Genomic DNA, 12,941 nt, shown 5'->3' with positions numbered 1-12,941 from the left:
TTCATTTGCTTATTTTAGTTATGGGTTGTTTGAAGATTTAAAAACTTGGAAAAGTTGCATTCACAACTTCTTATAGACTTGGGTAAAGAGGCATAAATATGAGGGTCTTAAGGAAATTAATACTCGATTCTCAATAACAATACCTCAAATCAAGTTTATGAGGATTTGGAAGCATTTTTTACAAGGTTTTAAAATCCTGACAGTTTTCTTGATAGAATTTTATTAGAAGTTAAGCCTAAATAATTTTTAAAATTGGGTTGCCATTACAACTTATAGAGAGAGGTGTAACACCTTCCCCTTCCCAATCCAATTGAACTCAACATCTCTTTGGTATAATGCCTTTTGAAAGGGCAAATGAAGTCACTATTTGTCAATATTTCAAAACAAATGTTTCTTTTATAAATTTAATGTGACGACCTGATTCCTCCAAAAAAATGAGTAGTGATTCTTTATCTTAAGCCGAAAATGAGCTTCCTTGAGCTCACATATGTATATGCATATATATGTGGGTCTCTAGGGGGTTATAGCCGAGATTCATGATCAAATTCCATTGCCACAAGGATCAAGGGATTTAGGTATGGGAGTGGGCTTCCCTACGTTGTGTAGTCACATGAACTAAAAAAAGTTTGACAAAAATAACTATATGTTTTTATACATAAATACATTTGGAGAAGCCAACCCAAGCCAAAACTATTAGAATTAGGGGTTTAACATCTTGGGTTAACAGTGATTGACAAACAACTGTAAGAAGAAAAAGTTTGCTTATAAATCAAAATGTATATAATTATGACAAACAATTAGAATATGGTGCAGTAGCAAGCTTTTTGTCAGTATAAATAAAAGGACTGAAATTGGCCCAATTTTAATAATTGTTTTTGAATGACTTGTCGGGTTTTCAAAAATTGGCCAACCAAACAGAAGATTCATCAATGGATTTTGAATCATTGTTGTGGCTCTAATGTGGTAAGAAATCGACACTAGTATCAAACATCGCCAAAATTGTTTTCAGTTTTGAAAGACTTACGGCATGTTTGGTTCACGAGAATAATAATTTGGAATTGGAATCTAATTCCCATTCTTGATGGAATGGCATTCCCCCATTCGAGGGGATGGTCATTCTCTCCCTTCCCTTAGGAGTGAGAATCCATTTCAGCCCATTCTGATTTTGATTCCAATTCATGTTTGAACCAAATAGGTAGGGGGAATAGACCATTCTGATTCTGATTCCAAATCTAACTTAAAATCATAGGAACGCTTATTTGGATCCATCTAGCTTAAATCCTACGGCTTTGGAAAGAGATTACAAATGTTTTACACTAAATCAGGTTCAAAATCCACTCTTATGGCTATTGAAGCTTGTCATCAAACTAGTTGGAACTTCAAAACCTCTTATTGATATTGTGTCTTTACTTGACTTTTTTTATATCTATTCTCCACTTCAATATCCATTATTAGTTGGATAAGCAATAAAGGCCTTAGAAGCCCCAAACTCCATTCTATGCTTATCGTTGCTTATTGGTTTGTTTGATTGTTGAGAAAATAGGTTGAGAAAAGATGGGATGAGAAAAGGAAAAATATTTTCTTAGTTAGTCATATTGTGTTTGCTTATTGAGAAAATTTTTATAGGAAAATCTTTTTTCTAATGTTTGTTTAGTGAGAAAATCATTGTAAAAAACTATTAAACTATAAATGTACATGCAATTTATTTATATGATGACATGGCATGGGTATGCAACTTGCATCCCCAAAAGTATGACATGTGTTCATAAACTTAGTGATGGAGCGCAATCCGGCCGGTCTTAGCTATCAACGGTTTCGCCTCTGAGGTGGAGCGACGGGGAGCCTGAAACGGAAAAGATGAGGGAACTCCAGGGGGAAACCCGGTGAGATAAATCTGAAGCTCAAGTTAGTAATCTCTCAAAGGCAAAAGTATAGACCAGATGGCGCAAAGTTCACATACCTTGTTGTTGGGGGTAGGGGGCCTTTTATAATCACTTCGCGCACTCGCCCCGAAGCCCTCGTCAGGTCGGGTATGATTACCCTCGCATCTGTTAGTTCGGGTGTCATCCTTTCTACTGAGACCGAACCGTCACTGCCTTTTGTCGGAACCGTCTCTCTAACTGGAGATGGCGGTGACAGGAGGCGGTGGCAGGTGGCCGTTTGGAGTGCGGTGGTCAAGCGTCAGATCCCAAGTCAGTCAAGTGCGCCGCCCTTGGGTACAAACTTCCTTGGTGTCAGGCATAGTATGGTTTATTTGGTTTCGGTGCCCTGAGGGCGATGTGGTGGAGTGGTGAGCGAGGCGAAGTCTTGAGTTCAGAGGTATGTATAGTGCAGGTCAGTTCGGCGAGGTGTATCCCGAACTGTTACACGGCAGGCCAGTTCGGCTAGGTGTGTCCCGAACTGTTACAAGGTAGGCCAGTTCGGCGAAGTATGTCCCGAACTGTTACAAGGCAGGCCAATTCGACGAAGTATGTCCCGAACTGTTGAATGCAGGCCAGTTCGGACTACTTTCTGGTTTGGGGCCAATGGTGAGTTCGGGCCCCTAGTAGGGAGTTCGGACCGCTGGTTTCTCCCCTTAGTGCTTGCGCCTTAGGCTTGCTTTTGCGTCGAGCTGTTGCCTTTGCCACGTGTCGCATAACTATGAGGTCGGGCCAAATCTTCCTTCATCAATTGCCCCCCACTCCTCGCGCCAAGGGTCTTGCCCTGGCACGGGGAGTTTTGCGAGGTGGTAGGTAGATTTGTCCCGTTCTTTGAATCTCGACTACGCGATGTGCTTTTGCCAGGGTTCTTCGGTTTTCTAGAGCATCCGAGAAGGCGGGAGACGTGCCTGCTGCTCATAAATGTTGACGGACATGGCAGCGCGTGTTTATTTTAAATTTCAAAAATCCACGCCACTGGGACGTGACAACGGGTCTTTCAATTTTGAAAAAAGCGTGCCACTGCCGTTTTGAAGGGACATGCACTAGCGGTTTTGTCAGTTGTAGGGAGACGTGCGGCGCATTGTCAGTTTCAGAAAGACATGCGCCGGTGCGACGTCGGTTTAAAAAAGACGTGCGCTGACGTTTCGCTCTTTTCGGAAAGACATGCGCCAATCACGTCTCGATCTCAGGGGACATGCGGTCAGCGCGAATGCGGGCCGTCGGATTGTCTTTAATCTGCAGTGTCGGTTCTTGGTTACTATAGCTATAAATAGTAGGGGACCCAATCGATTTGTTACTTCTTCGGTTTGCCTCTTGAGTTCGCATCCAACTTTTCAGCTCGCGTCCAGGTTTTTCAGTTCGCGTCTAGGCTGGCTACTTAGCCTTCAAGGTTTTTGGCTTGTTCCTGTCTCCGGAGCCTTCAAAACTTTCTTCCGGTGAGTACCTTCCTGAATCCACCTCTTTTCCTCGATGTCTAGCTTTGATAGCTCAGACGACTCTTCAAGTAGGACTGATGTAGGTTCTACAAACCGAGTCGTATCCCCCGACTACCTTAGTGATCCTGAGGTGGAACTTGAGGATGACTATGAACCCGTAGGCTGAGCCGCTTCGGGTAGTTTGGCGTCTACCTCTCGCCGAGGTCGGATGCTAGACAGGTTTGGTCCCTCGACCATGACGCTCGAGGGGCTCCAATCTATACTTACGTCTTACAATCTGCCTGGGGGGTATACATATTTCATTCCTTCGGGTAGCTTTCCTTGGGAACACGGTCCTGATGAGCGTGATTTTTCGAGAGCAGCTCGCTGCGGGGTTGCAACTGTCTTTCCACCCCCTTCTCATCGAAGTCATAAACCACTTCGGTGTTACCATTGGCCAGCTTCATCCGAACTCTATTGAGAACCTGGTGGGGACAGTCTCCCTTTTTTGCGAGCAAAATTTCCCTTTAGACTTAGAGATATTCTCCTCCATCTTAATGCTCAAGAAACAAGCGGGTTCTCTTCCTGGGGGAAGATGGGCATATTACCTGTCTCCTCGCCCTGGCTTTAAGCTTCTGCACGAACTTCCCAATAAGGTTCCGGCGTGGAAGCGGGACTACTTCGGTGTACGAAGTGCACAAGGATGGCCCTTTCAGACCGGGTGGGGTGAGGCCGCTCTTGATTCTGGTGTTACTCTCGACAAAGAGACGGTAAAGGGCCTCCGGCAATGGGCCTCCGGCAATGGGCACGACAAGGTTTAAAGTGCCATCAGTACTTAACGGAGGCCAAGCTTATTGTGGCCGGCCTGAGTTCGGGTAGGTTTCTAGCTCAGAGGTTTCTTGTTTGTTTTGTTCCTTCGTTTTCTCTGATGTCGAATTCTTTTCTACAGGTGTGATGGACACAGAGAGGACTCGTGGGGGTGCCTGTTCCAAGGCATGAAGAAGAGGAAGCAGGTCGCCAAGTGAACTCGTACCGAGCTGCCCTTGGATGAGGAGCCTCAAGTTCCAGGCCACACACCGGAGGATCTGCCTAGGGAGCCCGAGGTGACTCCATCGATGCATGAAGCGGTCGGGGCGCCTTACGCTGAGACCACTCACACGGGTGCTCCTGCATACTCCAGTGCTCCTGCTCACTCTAGGTCTGCTCATACGCAGACTGGGCCCTCGGGTTCGGGAGCTCAAGGGGAGTTCAGGAGCGTGTTGACGCCGAACTACGCTCTTCAGAAGAGTAGGGAGGCTACTTTCCCCGAGGAGATCGCGGCGTGGACCGATCTTCCTTTGAATCAGGTCGCCTGCCATGCCGTAACACATGCTATGGTGGTAAGTCAAATTTCGCTTGCCTTCTTCATTTTCTATCCTTCTTGCTGTTGTCGCTTACTTGTTTCTTTTGGTAGGTGAATTCTTCAATTCACGCCTTAGTAGCCCAGGTGGAGAGAAGCTCGCGATAGGCGCGAGCTGCTGAGGCTACCGTCCATGCTGCCGAAGAGGCTTTCATGCCGCTGAGGCGAATACCCGAGCTGCTGAGGCGGCCGCTTATGCTGCCGAAGAGGCTGCTCGCGTTGCCATGGCCAGGCAGGCGATGTCTCAGCAGGATGCCGAGGCCATGGGGGTAGTCGTCAAGCACATGGCGGACTTGAGGTTGGACCTGCAACATCAAGTCGAATATCTTCAGGAGGACATCAGGGAGAAAATGCAGATTTTTTCCCAAGGTATTGAAGACGCCAAAAAGAAGGCCGTTGAAGACTATATTGCCTCTCCGCGTTTTGACGACTTGATGGTGGATTCTTACAGAAGGGGATTCAAGCTGAGCTGGTGGATGATCCGGAACACGTACCCCGACCTCGACGTTAGTGCCATATCCACTTCGCGTATAACTTAGGAGATGGCCAATGCTGCCAATGGCGAGCTGGATTCTGAAGGAGAGGCAGGGCCTTCGAGTGTTGTTGAAGTGCCTTCTGATGGCGAAGAAGTAGCTCCGGGCATGTAAAGATTTTTTTTTTTGGAAGTGCCTTCTGATGGCCAATGTACTCTCCTTTTTCTTGCAACGGAATAGACACTTTTTTCGGTTAAAAGTGTTCTTTTTCTCGAATTGATAATATGCCACTGTTTCTTGTCCGGTTTATTGTGCTCGCGCGACCTGTTTCGGCCCTAAGGCTCTTGTAGCGAACTGATTTTTTGCCGAGCTGATAATATGCCCGACTTTTCTTTGCTTGCTTACGCCGAGCTTCCTCTTGTTGGCTCTACATCATGGCCCTTAGGCCCTTGTAGCGATTTCGTCCACTTCATTTGGCGGTTTATAGGTAGTATCGCCTTAAGTTAACAATGTTCCACGTTCGGGGTACTTGTTTGCCTTCTAAGGTTTCGAGCTCGTATGCCCCCCCGAGCGCTCTCTTTACTTTATAGGGCCCTTCCCAATTTGGTCCAAGTTTGCCTACGCCGACTTCGAGCACCATAATCTTACGAAGGACCAGGTCGCCTACCCGGAAGCTTCGTTGCTTTACTCTGGCATTGTAGTAGCGAGCTACCTGCTACTGGTAGGCCGCTGTCCGGATGTGCGCGAGGTCCCTTACCTCGTCCAGTAGGTCAAGGTTGGTACACAAGTCATCTCCGTTTGTCCGATCGTCATATGTTTCTAGTCGCAATGTTGGTACTTCGATTTCTGCTCGGATCACTGCTTCAGTGCCGTAGGTGAGGTTGAAGGGGGTTTCTCCCATGACGGTTTTTTCTGTAGTTTGATGAGCCCATAAAACACTTGGTAGCTCTTCGGCCCACAATCCCTTAGCTCGATCTAGACGTGCTTTCAGTCCGCGCAGGATGGCTCTATTCATTACTTCCATCTGACCGTTTGCTTGCGGGTGCGCGACTGATGTGAAGTTTTGCCGAATCCCCATGTTCTGGCACCACTCTTGGAACTTGATATCCTCGAATTGCTTGCCGTTGTCGGAGATTAGTACCCGACGTAACCGGAAATGACATACTATGTTCTTCCAAAAGAAGTTTTGTATGTTTTGGGTCGTAACTGTTGCCAGAGGTTCGGCTTCTATCCACTTTGTGAAGTAATCTACTGCCACCACAAGGAATTTTCTCCCACCTGTTGCTGGCAGGAATGGCCCCAGGAGGTCGATGCCCCACTATGCAAAGGGCCACGGGCTGGCGAGGTATTTGAGGTCGGAAGTAGGCTAATGGTGGATATTGGCGTGCTTCTGACACTTGTCGCATTTTCTGACGAGCTCGACAGCTTCTGCCTTCATCGTTGGCCAATAGTATCCTTGTCGAAGTGCTTTTTGGGCGAGTGCTTTGCCTCCCAAGTGTCCGCCGCACAGACCTTCATGAGTGTCGCGGAGTACGAACTCAGCTTCGGCAGGTCGCAAGCAATGCAAGTAAGGGAGCGTGTAGGACCGTCGGTACAACCGTTCGTCAATTATGACGTATTTGGCTACCTGGCGCTGCACCCTCTTGGCCGCATTGCGTTCTGCAGGGAGGGTTCCGTCTAGCAAGAAGCTCGCGAGTGGGTCGATCCAGCTCGGCTCTGCTTCGAGGACGGAAGCGACCTCCTCTGCCCCACTGAGAATACTAGGCCGAGGTAAGTCCTCTATGTACACGGTTCTCATGTTGTTGTGGCTTGTGCTGGATAACCGGGACAGAGCATCGGCCTCAGTGTTCTCTGACCTCAGGATTTGCCTGATGAAGTGTGAATGGAAGTTGAGCAGGGCCTCTTTTACTTTCGCCAAGTATGCGATCATGGAGAGCTCGCGTGCTTCGTATTCGCCTGTAACTTGGTTGACCACGAGCTGGGAATCGCTGCAGATGACCAAGTGCTTTGCTCTTGCCTTTTGTGCTAGGTTCAGCCCGGCTATCAGTGCTTCGTATTCTGCCTCGTTGTTAGATGCCGCAAACTCAAAGCGTAGTGCGTATTCCAATTTTGTGTCGTCTGGGCCGCATAAGTCTATTCCAGCCCTGCTGCCTTGTTGGTTCGAGGAACCATCTACGTGAAGGATCCAGGGCTCCTCATCCCAGTTCGCGTTCCGCCTGACCAGGAGAGATGCCACACTGGCTGCTACTTCACGGGGTTCAGACTCTATTGGCTTGGGAGCTCCGGGTTCGCCCGAACTGGGGACCTCGGGCTCAACCTGTTGAGGGGCTTCGTGGCTGAAAATGCACTCGACGATAAAATCTGCCAAATCTTGGGCTTTAATTGCAGTATGTGGTTTGTACTGGAGATCGTACTCGCTGAGTTCGATGACCCACTTCGTCAGCCTACCGGAGACCTCGGGCTTCATCAGGACTTGTCTTAGGGGTTTTTCAGTTAAGACGACGACAGTGTGAGCTTGGAAGTACGGGCGGAGTTTTCGAGCTGATATCACTAGTGCGTACGCTATTTTTTCTATCTGTGGGTACCTCGTCTCTGCTCCCTGCAGAATTTTACTAGCATAATAGACGGGCCGCTGGACCCAATCTACTTCCTTTACTAGTACCGAACTGACCACCTCGTCGCTCGTCGAGAGGTACAGTTCTAAGACTTCGCCCTCCTCGGGTTTGGCTAAGGTTGGCACAGTGGCGAGGTAGGTCTTTAGCTCGTCGAACGCGAGCTGGCAGTCTCGGGTCCATTCGAACCCTTTGCCTTTCATTGCCTTGAAGAAAGGCAGGCAGCGGTCTGTCGAATTGGACATGAAGCGGCTCAGAGCGGCTATGCGGCCGTTTAGCCTTTGAACTTCTTTTACTTTCCGAGGTGGTCTCATATTAATGATGGCCTTTATTTTGTCCGGGTTGGCCTCAATACTGCGCTGGTTGACAATGTACTCTAGAAACTTACCCGAGGTGACACCGAAGACACACTTGTTTGGGTTTAGTCTCATTTTATACTGACGCAGAATTTGGAAGACTGAATCCAAGTCTTTTATTAATTCTTGCGAGAACTGTGTTTTGACGACCATATCGTCTACATAACATTCTATTTTCGTGCCGATTAAGGGCTGAAAAAGCTTATTTACAAGTCTTTTGAAGGTCACACCGGCATTCTTTAGCCCGAAGGGCATGACCTTGTAACAGTACAGGCCAAACTCGGTAATGAAGCTGGTTTTTTCTTCGTCGGACTGGTCCATCTTGATTTGGTTGTAGCCTGAGTAGGCGTCTGGGAAGCTTAGCAGCTCATGTCCCGAGGTCGCGTCCACTAGGCGGTCAATTCGGGGCAGGGGCCTGGCTTGCCGTTAGCTTTTTTCACCAGCACTGGGTTGGCTACCCAGCTCGGGTAATGAACTTCCCTTATGAAGTCCGCTGCGAGGAGTTTTTCGACTTCTTCGTCAACTGCCCTCCAGCGCTTCGGGGCTAAGTTGCGTTTCTTCTGTCTAATGGGCCTGACTACAGGGTCAGTGTTAAGCTTGTGAGTTATAAGGCCAGGGTCAACACCGGGCATATCTACCGCGGACCATGCAAAAATATCTAAATTTTGGAGTAAGAAACTCACCAGTTCAGTTCGCAAAGGCTCCTTGACGGAAGCACCGATCTGTAGTGTTCGCGTCGGATCTGTAGCCGAGGTCGGGACTACGATTGTTTCCTCAGTGGGCGAAGCTTGTTCCTCACCCTGCTCCGCAGGCCGCTCCAGTTCGAGGTCGTCGGCTGCCTTGGTTTTTCCCTTTAGGGCGGCAACATAGCATTTGCGGGACTCAAGTTGGTCGCCCCGCGCTACCCCCACACCGAAGTCCGTTGGGAACTTCATTGCCAGATAATAGGTGGAGACCACTGCACGCAAAATATGCGTAATTGGTCGCCCTATTATGGCATTGTATGGGGAGGGGGTCGTGACCACCAGAAAATCATGGTTGAGTCTTACCGCGCATGGTCATGTGCCGACTTCCACAGGTACTGTTATCTTCCCTAGGGGCCTGACTTCCTCTCCGCTGAAGCCCACCAGAGGAGTGTGCGCGGGTTTCAACTCGCTTTTCTACAACTGTAATTGGTCGAACGCCAATTTGAATAGGATGTCCGCCGAACTGATTGAGTCCATTAGTACACATCGGACTTTGAAGTCGCTGATCCTTAGCTTTATGACGAGCGCGTCGTCATGGGGGTAGTGAACACCTTGCGCATCGTCTTCTGTAAAAAATATCGGTTCTTCTGTCTTCGGCCTCTTGGAAGGGTTCTGCTCCTCTCGGGCGGCCTCGCGAACTGACATACGTGCTGCTGCCGAAGTGCATCCTGCCACCACCGAACCGCCCACTATCACGTGGATGGTTCCCCAGACTGGCCTCTCTTCTGAGGGAGGTCGCTGCAAGGCTTCAGCCGGTTAGCTACTTGGCTCGGGGACATCTTTCCCGTGTTCCCCTTGCTGACCTGCTTTATTACTATTGTCGTAATGTACAAAATTTCTCAAGTACCCACGACGGATGAGTCCCTCTATCTCATCGCAAAGATTATTACATTGCCCGATGCTATGACCGTGATCTTTATGAAAACTACAATATAATTTTTTGTTCCTCTCGTTTGGGTTGCTCTTCAGGCGAGGTGGCCACTTTATGTAGGGGGCATCCTTGATCGTCATCAGGATCTCGGTCCGCCTTGTGTTCAATGGCGTGTAATCTGTCCGAACTGCTAAGGGAGCTCGGGACGGCTGGCTTGGCTTCGCCTCTCGGTTCTGGCTTCTTCTGTCGCCAGGGTTGGAGGGCTCGCCTTCTCTTTTTCTTTTTTCAACCCGCCTTCGTCTCTCTGGTTGATCTCTTCCTCTGTTCTCATAAACTTGTCCGCGAGCTTCAGGAAGTCGGCTACGGTTGCGGGCTGGCTGGCCACCATGTGCCATTTGAATTCTTTGTGTGTCACCCCTCTTTTGGCCGCGGTGAGCTGTACCGCGGGGTCTAACCGAGGGATCTGCAAGCATGCTTCATTGAACTGCTTGATGTAGCTCCGGATCGGTTCTCCTTCTCTTTGGATTACCCCAAAGATGCTTTCCTCGGTTCTGGGGCACCTCTTACTGGTAACAAAGTGCGTAGTGAAGATCTGCACGAACTGGGCCCAGCTTCTTATTGATTCGGAAGTTAGGTTCTGGTACCAGGTGCGGACCACCCCTCTGAAGGTGGTGGTGAAGGCCATGCACATGCATGACTCGCTGGCCCTAGCGAGGTGCATTTGCGACCGGAACGCGTCGACGTGGTCGTTGGGGTCAAAGGACCCATCATACTTGTCCAGAGATGGGAGTTTGAAATCTCTAGGCAAGGGGACTGCTAGAAGTTCTGCTGAAAGGGGGGAAGGAACTGAGAGAATGAGGACGGTTTTTACCTCGCCCGAGCTCGTTTCTTCCTTTCCTCTGAGCTCGGGTAGCACACCGGTAGCAGTTCGGCGACTTCGCCGGCCCCTTCTTTGAGTGGGCCTGGTGCTGGCGCTGCTCGCCTCCGTGTTGCCGAGCTCGATCGGCCCGGAATGCTGGCCTGTTGTTAGGGCGCTGAACTGGTTCTCCGTGAGTGGGAACTCGGGTTTGGAGCACCGAGATGACTTTGTTGGCGAGGTTCTTGACCCACCCGCGAGCTGCGAGGCGGGGGTGATCTTTCTTTGCTTTCAGCCCGGGGATGAGGCTTGACTATTAGGGGGGTTCTGTGGTCGGGAAGCTTCTCCCTAGTGAGGTCGTCCACCTTGAGGGGAAGCCTTGACCGGCTTTGAAACAGGGTGTCGGGGGGGGGGGGGAGCAGTGGCTGGTTCAAGGGTAGCTGAGGGAACTGTTGCTGATAATGGTGTTGGGAGAGGTGGTGCAACACCTGGTGTTGGTGGAGTTGGTGCTGCTGGAATTGCTGCATTTGGGCCTGCATTGCCCGCATGCATTGCATTAGATCATCCAGCTGGTTTTGGCGGGTTGCTAGTGGGACAACAGTTGGTTCCGCGAAGTTCGTTTCAATGGGGAGTGGAAGAGGAATGTTCAACAAAGGAGTGTTCAGAGGTGCCACCGCCTATGGCACATTCAAACTTGGGATCCCATCCACTGAAAGGGGGATGGTGAACTACCCAATGCACACCGCTGGAACATGGAGTTGCTCTCCGGTAGTGGTTGTTTCTGTTCCACGTCCGGCACTGTTGGAGGAGGCCATTTTGGTGTTGGAGTTTTTGAAAGAAGGGTAGGTAAGAGAGATTTAGAGGGAGGCTTTTAGAAGCGTTCCCACAGACGGCGCCAATTGATGGAGCGCGATCTGGCCGGTCTTAGCTATCAATGATTTCGCCTCTGAGCTGGAGCGACGGGGAGCCTGAAACGGAAAAGATGAGGGAACTCCGGGGGGAACCCGGTGAGATAACTCCGAAGCTCAAGTTAGTAATCTCTCAAAGGCAAAAGTATAGACCAGATGGTGCAAAGTTCACATACCTTGTTGTTAGGGGTAGGGGGCTTTTTATAATCACTTCACGCACTCGCCCCGAAGTCCTCGTCAGGTTGGGTATGATTACCCTCGCATATGTCAGTTCGGGTGTTTGGAGTGCGGCCGTCAAGCATCAGATCCCAAGTCAGTCAGGTGTGCCGCCCTTGGGTACGGACTTCCTTGGTGTCAGGCATAGTATGGTTTATTTGGTTTCGGTGCCCAGAGGGCGATGTGGTGGAGTGGTGAGAGAGGCGAAGTCTTGAGTTTGGAGGTATGTATAGGGCTGGTCAGTTTGGTGAGGTGTATCCCGAACTGTTACACGATAGGCCAGTTCGGCGAGGTGTATCCCGAACTGTTACAAGGCAGGCCAGTTCGGCGAGGTGTGTCCCGAATTGTTACAAGGCAGGCTAGTTCGGCGAAGTATGTCCCGAACTGTTACAAGGCAGGCCAGTTCAGCGAAGTATGTCCTGAACTGTTGCATGCAGGCCTGTTCGGATTACTTTCTAGTTTGGGGCCAAGGGTGAGTTTGAGCCCCTAGTAGGGAGTTCGGACCGCTGGTTTCTCCCCTTGGTGCTCGCGCTGTAGGCTTGCTTTTGTGCCGAGCTGTTGCCTTTGCCACGTGTCGTATAACTGTGAGGTTGGGCCAAATCTTCCTTCATCACTTAGCATGTGGCAAAAGTATGACATGTGCCAATAAACTTATCACCTAGCAAGTTTCTCAAAGTTACTCTCTTGTCATGTTTAGCTTCCGCCAAGCAAGCTTCTCAAGGTTCACTTCCTGTCATGTTTAGTTTATGTTCTTCATAGTTATCAACAATATTTTTTAGAGAATAGTCTATGATATAATGTTTTGACCATAATAACCGTTTTGAAGTGTTAAGAACTGAATTACTTGGCTTTTATTTTACAATTTATTGAGAATTAGGGCATCCTTCTAAATGTAACTATACAAAACCGCATTGAGAATCAGGGCATTCTTCATGCCACTTTTATTTCCAAAATCTATGTAATCTTAGGTCTGGGACATAAAGACGAAACAATTGTCCTACGTGCATAGCTTCAAATAAGAAATTACCTCTCTCACAATCATTCAATAGACACTCTATATGTAAGTGTGATCTGCATTACCCAAATACTAGGGCTATCCTAGCATAAATGAAAAATAAAATGCAGGTACGTAGGGGATTCTAATGGGTTTTAGTTCCTTGGTTTGGATTT

Source organism: Nelumbo lutea, chromosome 6 (assembly GCF_056320005.1).
Source record: "Nelumbo lutea isolate HS-2025 chromosome 6, American lotus-T2T, whole genome shotgun sequence".
Taxonomy (NCBI): Eukaryota; Viridiplantae; Streptophyta; class Magnoliopsida; order Proteales; family Nelumbonaceae; genus Nelumbo; species Nelumbo lutea.
This window is presented reverse-complemented; position numbering follows the sequence as displayed.